Source organism: Cyrtonyx montezumae, unplaced genomic scaffold (genome assembly GCF_038088225.1).
Source record: "Cyrtonyx montezumae isolate F1298 unplaced genomic scaffold, pur_monq_1.0 scaffold_0, whole genome shotgun sequence".
NCBI lineage: Eukaryota > Metazoa > Chordata > Aves > Galliformes > Odontophoridae > Cyrtonyx > Cyrtonyx montezumae.
Window position 1 is genome coordinate 20,101,203 of NW_027071824.1, and position 12,228 is coordinate 20,113,430.

At 41.1% G+C, this 12,228-nt stretch overlaps 1 protein-coding gene across 1 annotated transcript in view; it reads right to left on the reverse strand.

Moving 5' to 3' along the window:
• CNST (consortin, connexin sorting protein) overlaps positions 1-12,228 on the reverse strand; it is a 135,496-nt gene that overhangs the window by 74,504 nt on the left and 48,764 nt on the right. The window lies entirely within an intron of this gene.

Here is a 12,228-nt window from a genome sequence, read left to right on the forward strand (position 1 = left end):
ATTATGATTGGCTTTCTTTTGTCTGAGTTCTCAGTACTCATCCCTTTCAGAGCATCAACCCATATGCATACCTCATTCTCTCTCTTGGAGAGGCAACTGAGATGAGGGAAGGAAGGAATATGAAACACTAACTTCTCCCCAAAATAAGGCTGAAGATGAATGTCCATGCAATCAGCCTAAGCACAGTGGGAAGGCACAGCTTTTGTAGCTGGCCTCTTGCTTAAACCAGATCATCCCTAGCTTTCCACTCCATCTTACTCCAGATCCTGGAAGTCATCCTGCTGTGCCCAGAGCTCACTCCTTCTCACCCCATCCTCCACTTGTGTTCTCTTCTAGTTTGCTTTCTCTTTTCATTCTCTCTGGGGCACCCAGGATGCCACATTAGAGACAGAACATCACCACATGCCCTCGAGCAATTACCTGTATTCCATACTGCACTGCTGATGGGCATGGAGGGAAAGGGCAACTCCTCGCTTTGATGTGGCCACAAATCAACAAGAATTCATTTGGATTCTGCACAACTACCTTCAGATACTGAAAGTTCAACATTTTAGTCGCAAATAACTATGTAATACTCCTATGCATGGCACACATTTCTGTCTCTATTCCAAGGGATAGAATATTTTTATAAAATAAAGTCAGATTCTAGTAAGAATATACATCCATTAGTTGAGACTACGAAAATATTGTTTGTCCTGGGATGAAGCACAAAGTTCTGAAAATACAAGGGAAAGTCTTCAGCTCTGATCACCAGTGTCCCAGAAACATCTGATTGCATAAATGAAATTGCAGTTAACATTTCGTAATTACTTAGCAGCATTCTGGGTGGCAAACAGGATATTTCTGAAAACCCTTTCAAATAAAGCCCACAAGGAGCCACTCTCTCATGTGAATCCAAAAGCTGTATCTACAGTGTTTTCCACTTTGTTCCCTCCCACTCCCCTGGGCCTGCTTGCTTTCTCAAGGCTGAGCCAGCTCCCCTGGCAAGCCAGCTGCCTCTCCCTGCATCCCTGCAGCTCCCTTGGCAGCCAGGCAGAGCAGCTGCGGGCTCTGCTGGGTAGGAATGGCACAGACATCTCCATGGACTCTTTTGCAATACATGCCTGGGAGGAAAAACAGCAGAAATGTTTATGGTGAACATGTTATTACAGTCCTCATTGTTAATCACCAGGCAGCTCCAGGAATGCTGCTCTGCTGATTTTGCCACCCTAGAAACCTACCGGAGGCACTTTAAGCGTGCGTCCAAGAGTCCTCCAAACTTCTAGCCAAGCAGCAACACCTTGGATATGCACCCAGATCCCAAGTACTATCAAATACTGCTGAAATTACCATAAGTCTACTGGAATACATAACCAGTAACAATTTAGTTTTCCTTACCTACACCAGAGGTTAATGACAGTTCACTTGTCCAGGAAATTAGTCACACACTGATGGAGCCAGGGTGAATTCCCACGATAGGTGGAACCAGAAAAGTCATAGCCATCTCCCTCACAGCTCTTATTCAAGGTAGGCTGGATCCAGGTCCTCGCCAGAAACCTGCTAGAAGTCAGGCAAACTGCTTTGAAAAACTTTGCGGGAACTGATTGCTCCTCCTAGGGCTGTGGAGAGAAAGCAAGCAAGCAAGAGTCAGTCACCTAGAGGGGATGGCAGGACAGGCAGGACACTACACAGATCACTCAGTTAACTTGTTTTTCTGTCTTAATCTACTTTTTAAAAAGGACAGTCATTCTGCTCAGTGTAGCAGAACCAATTACACAACACAAGTTCCAAATCTCTAATTACAGTGAATGCATTTGCCTCATTATTGCTGGAGGGAAAGAAGCATGCAATGAATCCACAGGATCTGTGACAACAGTGTCATGTGGCATGCTGATCAAAAACTAGTTCACCGCTGAATTTCGGTGTCGCCCTTCCTCATAGCAATTATGCCTTACAATTAAAAAGGACTCATCATCAAGGCTATGGACAAACAAAATATTTTCATATGAAACAAGGAACTCAGTTAGCAAAATGTTATAACATTTATTAATGATTATGGCAAATATTTTCAAAAAGTCTAATTATTTTAAGGGCCAAGGGATAAAACTTCTGTGAGAATTAATAGTCTAATCTTTTACAACTGGATTTAGGTCAACAACAAATTGAATTACCCAGCCAGCATGAAGAAAACAAATTGAGCAAAATTAAAATCTGCTGTTAAAATCTCCAGTCTCTCTTGCTAGTCCACCTCATAGTGAAAAAAGAAAACTGTAATATCAGCATGTTACTGTCATGAGGAGGAATTAGGAGCTGTCATGTTGCTTTCCAATTTCTGAACTAGAAAGACAACATACTTCAGAACAGCAAGACAGAGAAAGAACAGGAAAGTTATAGCGTCAGGGTATGGAATTCTTTCAGTTGGCCTTTTAGTTAAAAAGATGAGATTGTTTGAAGTAAATTCATATTGGTGTCAAACCATACTGTAGGGAACAAAATTCCTCTAGATGACTGCATTGCAAGAGTAAGAGGGAAAGGAAGCACCTTTGTGGGTCAGAAAGATGGAGCTCTAGGTTACTCTTCAGCTGTTATTCCCTGAAGGTATTGGGGAGGTGGGAGCAGGGAGAGCAAAATCTGTCTGTGCACTCCAGTGGCTCTGCTTTCCAGAGATGTAGGATATACAGGAAGTGAAACACACAGAGAAGCCTCATGGTATCAAGTACAGAAGCCTCTTGCACTGCCGAACAGTATGACACCTTATGCTTTAAGCACCAGTTATAGGAGTAATAAAATGAATAACTCCAAGATTAGAAGATCATCAGTAGAAAATCCATGCAGGACTTCCTGGGCAAGAACAACAGTGGTTTGTATCAACAGTATCAACATCTGGCTTAGCTATAGCTAGGGATGATATTGTGACAGAGTCAGAGGGCTTTTTCCCACTTAGTTATGATGATGTTTTGGAAGAAAATAGCAAACACTCAAAACATTCTAGTTTGGCCTGAACTGCAAGAGCACTATTTATTGAAGTTGTAAGGTCAGTGACTTAATAAGCCTGCTTGTACTTTATGATTTGGGCTTTCGGTACCTATATATTTTCTTTAATTACATTAGCATATCCTGTTGTCCTTAAGGAGTCCTGTTCATGCAGTCTCTGAGAAGCTATTCAATATTCTTTTCACGTTTGCTACTCAATGCATGGATGCAAGTCTCAGATATTAACTAGGTGTCTGCTCTGCAACAGGTTCTGCTTATGAAACTGCTCACTTGAAGTGATGCATTAGCACTCATCTTACTGCAGTGCTCAAAGTCCTTCATGTAACCTTAGAAAGGATACAAAGATTAGAATACTTGATCACTACCAATGAGTTTGCAAAATATTTTGTGAGAAGGCTGCCCTACAATTTGCATTACACTAGTGCAAGTTGGGCCAAATGCAGGTATGGGGCATTAATTTGCTCATTTGGAGCTGATTTTGAACTTACAATATAGTTACAATGGTAATTTGCAGTAGATCTAAATCAAACTGTCCCTGAGGAGGAAAATTCAGAAAGAAGCAAATATGATTTTAACAGTAATGTGAGGCCTGGCATAATGAAAAGGTTAGACTATCAGTACATTTCATGAAAAAGCCAATATTTCTCACAGAAACAGCAGCTGCAGGAGTCTGATTTTTGATTTTTTTTTTCCAGAATGTGATATTAGAAATAAAGATCCAATGAGAAACAAGAAATGACCTGAAAAAAGGACAGTAGTTACATCTCTCTTTCTCTCCTCAATACATCTTGAGTAAACTGGCAGCAGTGAGCATTCCTTTACAAGGAAAATTTCAATCATACAACCTATTTTCATCTGATTACATGACCTACACATTTCCTCCCCTTATTGAAGTTTTGTTTGTTGTTTTGGACTGGTTTTGTTTTTAACCATTTACATACCTATGCCTTTGGAAATGGAGACAAGAGCTAGAAAGAGGTGAGCTCAGATGAGTACCTCAGCTCATGAAGACTGATAGTATCATTCGTCTATTGTGTTCATTTCAGGTTTGCTTGTGAGCGATAGAGACGGGCAGCATTAAATGCTGGCTCCTCTCTATTCAGTACTTCCAGCATCAACTGAATGAGTCCATACATCAACATGCATGAGTGAGCACACAGCAGTGCCTTACCTGCCTCTTGTGACCCAATTCCTTTTAAGTCTTGCTAAGTGGCTACAATGGCATTGTTCTTCTCTGCTACCACTGGAGTATATGTTTAGAAAGAGATCAGCAAAAGCTGCAACCTTGGCCTTCTGCACAAAAGCCCACCAGAAAATTACCTGTAAATGGAGCAATGCACAGCAGCAGAGGGCAAGATACCTGAATCTTCCTGCAGTTAAGGGCAGTTCCACAGCTAACATCTACGACAGAGACGCACTGACAGAGATGGCTGCTCTGGAGCACAGAAACTCACCACTAGCTCTCTAAAGAAAGACCCAGCTGTCCTTAGTGCATACAGAGAGCAAAATTTGGGAAAGCTGCAACCTTCAGCAATGTCATAAGAAGCAATAGAAACCCAACAAGTGAGAAAAGAACAGTTTTGGAAATACATTCACTCATTTATAAAAATGATTCTGTGAGGTTTCACAGATAGTTTTGCATAATGGAGCCCTTAATAAGTTTTTGTTTCAGACATAAATTTCTTCCTCATTCCAGTTTGAAAACATGCTGACTGAAGTAATACCGAAGCTGCTCTTTTGCGAAGCTGCTCTTTTGCGTAGTTTATATGGAAATGCTTGAAACTATTGGTTCCAAAGCCTTCAAACCTCAAATATCAAGTGCACCAATAAATATACACTACTGGAAAAAGATGTGAGAATTTAGGCAAGCAACCCCTCAGTGGCTTAACCCATAACAGCCAACTATTGCAAATGGTACTGTATTATATGATAACAGATTTTGAATAACTGTAGCATATATTTTTTTTAATATTCAACACTGACATCTATTTTGAAAACAAAGATAAGTAAATATTACAAATAGATTTACCAAGGACTTCAAAAGAATGGTAAATTTTCCTGTGTTTGGCTAAGAAGCCATTCCTTTATTGGGCTCACCTTGTCCTTTATATCATCCAATCTATTTTATCTCTGTCTTATCTTCAGTGTTTTCAGTGAATATCTTATGATGATCCAGAGAATCTAAATCACAAATATATTTAAATTACTAGGACCCCACTGTCACTACAGTGAGTATCACAGCAGCAGAAATCTTAACCTGTATGAATGCTGATAGTACTGGGGATTTTTCTGTATTCCCTTTCAAAAGCTGTAGTATGAAGACTTACAATTTGCATGGTCATATTACTCACATTCTGCTTGTTTTTCAGATGCCACTGGTAATACTGAGATGGTTAAAAGCTATGTCCCATGGCAGATGAGTCAATTGGGAAGGACAGGCAGTCCGGGTACTGCAGATACCAGCTACTGAAATCCATCAAGCAAATGCTTTTACCCCTTACTCCCATAGGGAAATGCTAAGATACAAAAGCCATTTATAGTTCTATACTCTTTTCTCTCAGGTTGCCTAAAATAGTGGTAAAATCTCTCAGTATGGTCATTACAGTGCTGACAGAGTCACAAAAAAAAAAAAAAAAAGAAAAGAAAAGAAAACCAGGTGCAGTTTTGACATCTAACAGCTCAGCACAAAAAGTGGCAGTGATACTAAAGCATATCTTTGCGTTGTCAAATATTTCTTTCCTACATCCTTCCTGAAACAGCTATCACATTCTTTGAAAGCTCAAAAAAGAAACAAGAGGGTTTTATTTCTTTCCTTTCTTTCTTTTTCTTGTCATTATTTTCCCTCAGATGTAGGGTTCTTTGCAAATGTATCCTGCGTTGTTACAATATTTCAGTCAGAAGTATAACTAATTATTTGGTGATATTGCCTGAAATATTTTACTTACAAACTTACCATGACCCCACTCACTGCTGCATTGCCAAAGGGCATCAGAAAATATTTCTCCCCATCACATAGGCATGTACTAAAACGTGGGACTAAGCGAAGGGCTTAAGACCACATAAGAAATTCATCAGATAGCAGGCAACTAAGTCAGTCTCCCAAGTTCCGGTTTTGTGTCTCCTAAAATCCTTTGTTCTTTTCCTGCTTACAAGTCCACATCATCACTTCCATCTCAGCTGCGCTGTATTTCTTCACTAATAGCATTCTCCCCAATTTAGCAGGTTGGAACAGAACGTGGTGGCTAAGAAGTAAACCTGTGCTATATAAAGTGATAGCTGAGTGTCCATAGACATACAAAAAACACCTACTTTATATCAAAGTCAGCTACTCATCAAGTGTCTTCAATGACACTGAAGACAAGAAAACTCAGTTGCCAGAGTTACTGTTATGCCCTGATCCCTTCCCTCCACTGCAGTCACTAATTAAGTATCATTTCTGCCGTGCTTACAGCTGACATTGTTTTGACACAGGAGCACTGCCTTACATGCAGTCTCATTAAATGTTGTGTTTCACTGCTGGGCCCATTAGTCCTCAGAAAGCAGCTGATTCATCTTCCCTTGCACTTTCATTTTGTGGCTTTTACTCATGTAAGTCCCTGTCCCTCGGCATCAGTTATATTCTGTTTCTGGAACACAATGGAAAGAGATCATCAAACTACAGCTGGACAATAAGCCCAAACTGCTATGGGATATACAGCATACTTAAAATGAATGCCTTTCCACTTGCCCTTGCAGTGCTGATATTGGAAAGCCCTTATTCTGGCAAAACCACTGTGGATAAACAGAAGATAAAGAAACAAGAGACTGTCCACTGCTCTTGTCCTGGTGCCATTTCTGTTCAAGTCAGTGAATGTCATCACAAGAAAGGACCACAGGATTTGCCTCCTTGGCAGTACAAACAGCATTCATCTAGCTCCCTCATGTAACCTTGTTCCTTCCCAACATGACAGTTGTTATCTGCTGTTGTTTCAAGGGGATTGTGAGGCAGATCTCTGAATAGTGGTTAACAACAGATTAATTGACAGCAGTGAAATTGGGGATGCAGAGCAATTCCATTGGATGCACCTCCTACAGCAAAAGCTCAAGACATACGTTTAAATATTCCATCTTCTTTGATGGAATCTTCTTTTGGATTGGGCTATGACATCAAGGTATCTTGATATCTCTTCAAAGAAATCTTCCTCATTGTCTGAGTAACTCAAAATATGGAAAGATGAAGTGTTAGAATTATTGCAACATTCCTCTGATCTTAGTGTGGTTTCTGAGCCCCTGGTCAAGACTTGAGTGGGATGCCTCCAGTTTCCCCTGGGTCAAGATGCTTAGATGGGTCTCCACACAGAATGTTGCTAATACCTAGGAGGAATCTAAGGGAAAATTCTTCTTCATCTTGTCAAGGAGCTACTTGAGGAAATCAATATGTAGTAAACACACAACAATAACATATAAAGCATTCATGCAGCTTTTTGAATGCAAGTGGCTTCTTGCCATGAACAATGAGTTGCTTTCCTCACAGCAGTGTTTTTGGATGTCCTCTAACTCCATGCAGTGCTATGGGCTTGGGGCAGAATGGCTTGAAGAATGTAGAGAGGAAAAGGACCTGGGGGTGTTGGTTGATGCTCGGCTTAACATGAGCCGGCAGTGTGCCCAGGTGGCCAAGAAGGCCAACGGCATCCTGGCCTGTATTAGAAATAGTGTAGCCAGCAGGAGCAGGGAGGTGATCATCCCCCTGTACTCAGCTCTGGTACGGCCGCACCTCGAGTACTGTGTTCAGTTTTGGGCCCCTCACTACAAGAAGGACATTGAGGCCCTGGAGCGTGTTCAGAGAAGGGCAACAAAACTGGTGAGGGGTCTGGAGCACAAGTCTTATGAGGAGCGGCTGAGGGAGCTGGGATTGTTTAGTCTGGAGAAGAGGAGGCTCAGAGGAGACCTTATTGCGCTCTACCACTTCCTGAAGGGGGGTTGTGGTGAGGAGGGGGTGGGCCTCTTCTCCCTGGTAAATAATGACAGGACGAGAGGGAATGGCCACAAATTGCGCCGGGGAAGATTTAGATTAGACCTGAGGAAACATTTTTTCTCTGAAAGAGTGGTCAGGCACTGGAATGGCCTGCCTAGGGAGGTGGTTGAGGCACCATCCCTAGCGCTGTTCAAGAAGCGTTTAGATGAGGTGCTAAGGGATTTGATTTAGTAGTTGGGTAGGGATAGTGATAGGAGGATGGTTGGACTAGATGATCTTGTAGGTCCTTTCCAACCTAATGTATCTATGAACCTATGAACCTAAAAATGGCCATAGCCTTTTTCAGCCACAGACAGGTTTTTTTTTGGCTGCAACAAAAAAGCACTGAGCCCAATGGTTAAAAAGAAAGCCACTAGGTATGAAGGTTGGAGAAAAATAAAATAGTTAAGAATATAAATACAGAACTGAGAAGCAAGTGGTCTGCTATGTAACCCTACAGTTGAGGATAACAACTGGGAGAAGATGAATTTTAAACTCACCCTGTGTCTGTCCTACTGTTATCCATTAAACATATTAGAATTCATGTCTGTGATGCTAAGTGCTCTTTGACAAGAAGTGCCACAGAGCACAGCCTTATTTCCTTCAAAAAAAGGACTATTTCAAGTTTGCCTTTCTTATTCATGTTTGAGTGATCTTGAAATCCTGAGGCAGTCTCAGCAATGCTGCATCCATTGAAAACTGTTTACAAGTTTTTGTGGTTTCAGCCATGCCTTTAGTGCAGGACCCTCAAGCCTTCAGTGCTTTATGCTGTGTATTTCTTAAAGAAGAGCAGCAAGATTAGAGTCTTAAAACATGGTTAGGAGTGCTTGGGATAGTGGTCACTTTGAAATATTTTAGAAAGGGCCACAGCATACTCCTGTGCTGGGTACTCTCAGTGTCTCTGAAAGAAGCTGCTTGTTCTGCTGCCAGGACATCTGCCACAAGGTCAAGGTTACAAGTCTCCCACAGAGGCAGCAGAGAGTAACTACCCCAGGCTTGTGTGGGTGCAAGACCATTCGTGGGACCAACCTCCTAGCTGACTTCTGATTGCAGGGAGCACAGAGAAACACAGGCTGTTTGAGAGCATCCTGCTGAAACCCCACAGGTTTTCACAGCCAGTGCATGGCTGCTGGGATGAAGGACTCACCTCCCTGGTCTCTCTGCACCAGGACATCACAGCTATGGAAGGTGCCATGCAAGGATAAGCAGTGCCAGACAGATTGGGCAGCACAGCGAGGCTGTGCAAGGCTTGCGATATTGTGCAAAATTCATTCTGTTCACTGAAAATATTGTTTCAGTGCTCTGCTGCATGAGCTGACATAGGTGGTTCTTTTTAATGGGGCTGTTTTATAATACATGAGTTACTTATTGCTAATGGCCATCTATTTTGACATCGTGGCTATTACCCTGCAGTGAATTGGCTCAGGAAAGTAATGCTCTATTTATAGAAAAATATAAGAGGTGGTACATTCCAACCTTCTTCAAAAAAAGCTTAGCCATTGTTTAATTTTCCTCCTTTGCCTTCAGCTAAGGGAGAGCTTTGAATCACACAAAAGTTGGAAGGCAAAGAAGGTTATTAAAAGCATTTTGGGGGATGCCAAGAACATTTGAAATTAATTTCATCTTTCTTATTTGCAGACAGTGATGACAACATTCACTTCACGGTCAGAACATTTCTGCACTCCCCAGGCTTCACTCCTGCCCTGGAGGCAGGATCTGGTGGCCGCTGCCTCTTTCCACGTTGCTGCGTTTCTTCATGAGCGATTCCCCCTCGTGGCACAGTGACAGGTACTGTATGAAGCCCAGTGGAGCTGTGTGATTGTGGCTTGATTTTTTTAACAGATTTCTCAACCTTGCCTGCTTTGCTGAGCATTGTTGATTTCCTGCTGCTCACCAGAGCGTGAGCACTAGGGGCCAGGCAGCAAAGCACCCAGCTGCCACGGGCAGCTCCAGCTTTCTAGCCTGACTACAGGAGCTGCAATTATATTGTATTCCCATGTGGTCTGTTGATACAATTTGTTTCAATACATGTAAATAGCAACCAGCTACCACAGGTGTGATGACATCAAGAACTAAAAATACACTGAAATGACTTTTGGTCTTATTGCTACATACTAGAAAGGAAATTCATCTCCTGAATTAATTTTATTCCTTACAATCAATGCAAAAATTTGTAAGAATGTAAAAAAGATCTTTAAACAAAGTCCTTGAAGTGTGAAATCAAAGACAATGTGAACAACAGGGTACTTGTTTATCTTTCCTAACCCATGCTGTCCTAGTGGGCACCAGGACCAGGCAAGAGATCAGAAGCAGGATTTATAAGCTTCTGTCTGCAATGTGACCTTGTACAGACCACTGAAATACTCCAAGAGAGTCCTGCAAAGAATCTTGTGATATTTTAACCATTACTCCCCCCATCTTCCGTCTTTCCTGGCTCGTTGAACTGTTGTGGCTTCTTTTTCTTTTTTTTTCTTTTTTTTTTCTTTTTCTTTTCTTTTTCTTTTTCTTTTTCTTTTTCTTTTTCTTTTTCTTTTTCTTTTTCTTTTTCTTTTTCTTTTTCTTTTCTTTTTCTTTTTCCTTTTCTTTTTCTTCTATAAAATCTGGTTGGGAAAAAAAAACCCAAAAACCTAAACATGGAATCAAAACATAGACTCATCTGAGTTGGAAGGGACCCTCAGCGGCCATCTAGTCCACCCCCCCTGCATTGGACAGGGTCATCTACAACTAAATCAGGTTGTTCAGAGCCCCATCCAGTCTGGCCTTTTATGTCTTCAAGTATGGGACATCCACTGCCTCTGTGGGCAATCTGTACCAGTGCCTCACCACTCTTATTGTAAAAAACTTCTTCCTTATGACCATCTAAATCTTCACTCTTTTAGTTTGAAATCATTTCCCTTTGTTTTATCACAACAGGTCCTGCTAAAGGTCTGTTCCCTACTTTCTTATAGTCCACACTCACTACTGATAGGCATAATTATCAGAAATATTCCTCACCCTTTACCAACTTTTTTTCACTTTCTTACCGTAGAGGTCTTTGTTACACTCTTTCTGCAGCCATTTTCCTATAATACACTGCCTTTACCTTTGCAGAACCTTGAAAAGCTTTTTTTTCCCTTTAATCATTAACTCATACTTAAAACCTCAGAGCTTTGATTAATCATTAGGAATTATCAGTGTATGGATTAAAAAAAAAAAAAAGTATCTCTAATTTCAAATCATCTCTTACTTCCCACTTACTGTAGATATTCTGGAGTGACATTGCTAACTTCCATGATGGCAGATGCTGACATTCTATCTAGCTGAAGTTTGCTGCTGAGATCCTTAGTGATCCCAACCTTTCGCCCTCCTCTTTTTGGCGCATCCTTTCTATAGGGCACTGAATCTCAGAAAAGCAGTGTGAAAGTCTCCTTGCTGCTCTCACAGTCCCAGAGGACTCTTGCAGCTTGACTCCCTGTGCAGTCCTGCCCTCACTGCCACTCCTGATGCAGAATGAGTACTGAGCAGCTCAGCAGTGCCATACAGGAAGCACCATGTTGCTTCCGTGGATCAGGCAGTAGACATGCCTTTGAAACTTCGGGCGTGCTTCAGTGCAGTCTCAATATTTTTTTAAATTCTAATTTATTTTTTTATTATAGCCTCTTTTCCACTAAAAACAAGTTCAGGATGAACCCAAAGGCAGAATCAGACCTCTGGTTTAAATTCACTAACATGAGTTCTGTAACATCTCAGCCAACACAGAGCAACTCTAAAACAAAGCAGGCATCTACTGGTGATCACCATTTTTGTACAATGCTGAGTACAGTGAATCCTAAGCTCATATTAAGCCAAAGAATCACCATGCCATTTAATCCAAAGTAACGAAAAACACAAATGATAAAAAGAGCTTCAAAGAAGTTAAATCTAAAAAACACATGACACTTTTTTGTTTTTAACTTAAAAAGCAATCAAACATTAAAATATTATGCTAAATAAAGTTTATACTTCAAGCTTCCTTGGGTAGCTACATGAGATGTTACCTCATAAGGTCCAATGAATTTCTACAAAACTCTCTTCTCTTTTCTCCTTTCACATTGTAGTTGTTCCTCTTTCTAGCACTGAAGAGCAATTTAAAAATACAAAACCAAACCAACATGAATAAAAATGACTCGTTACTTCTTAGGATTTCACAACTTTTTCAGTCAGCCTAAGATTCCAGGTGGCCTCATTTGGCGGTGTTGAGGGATGGGAATGCTGCTAAAGGCAGTGCTGAGTGATGCAAACAG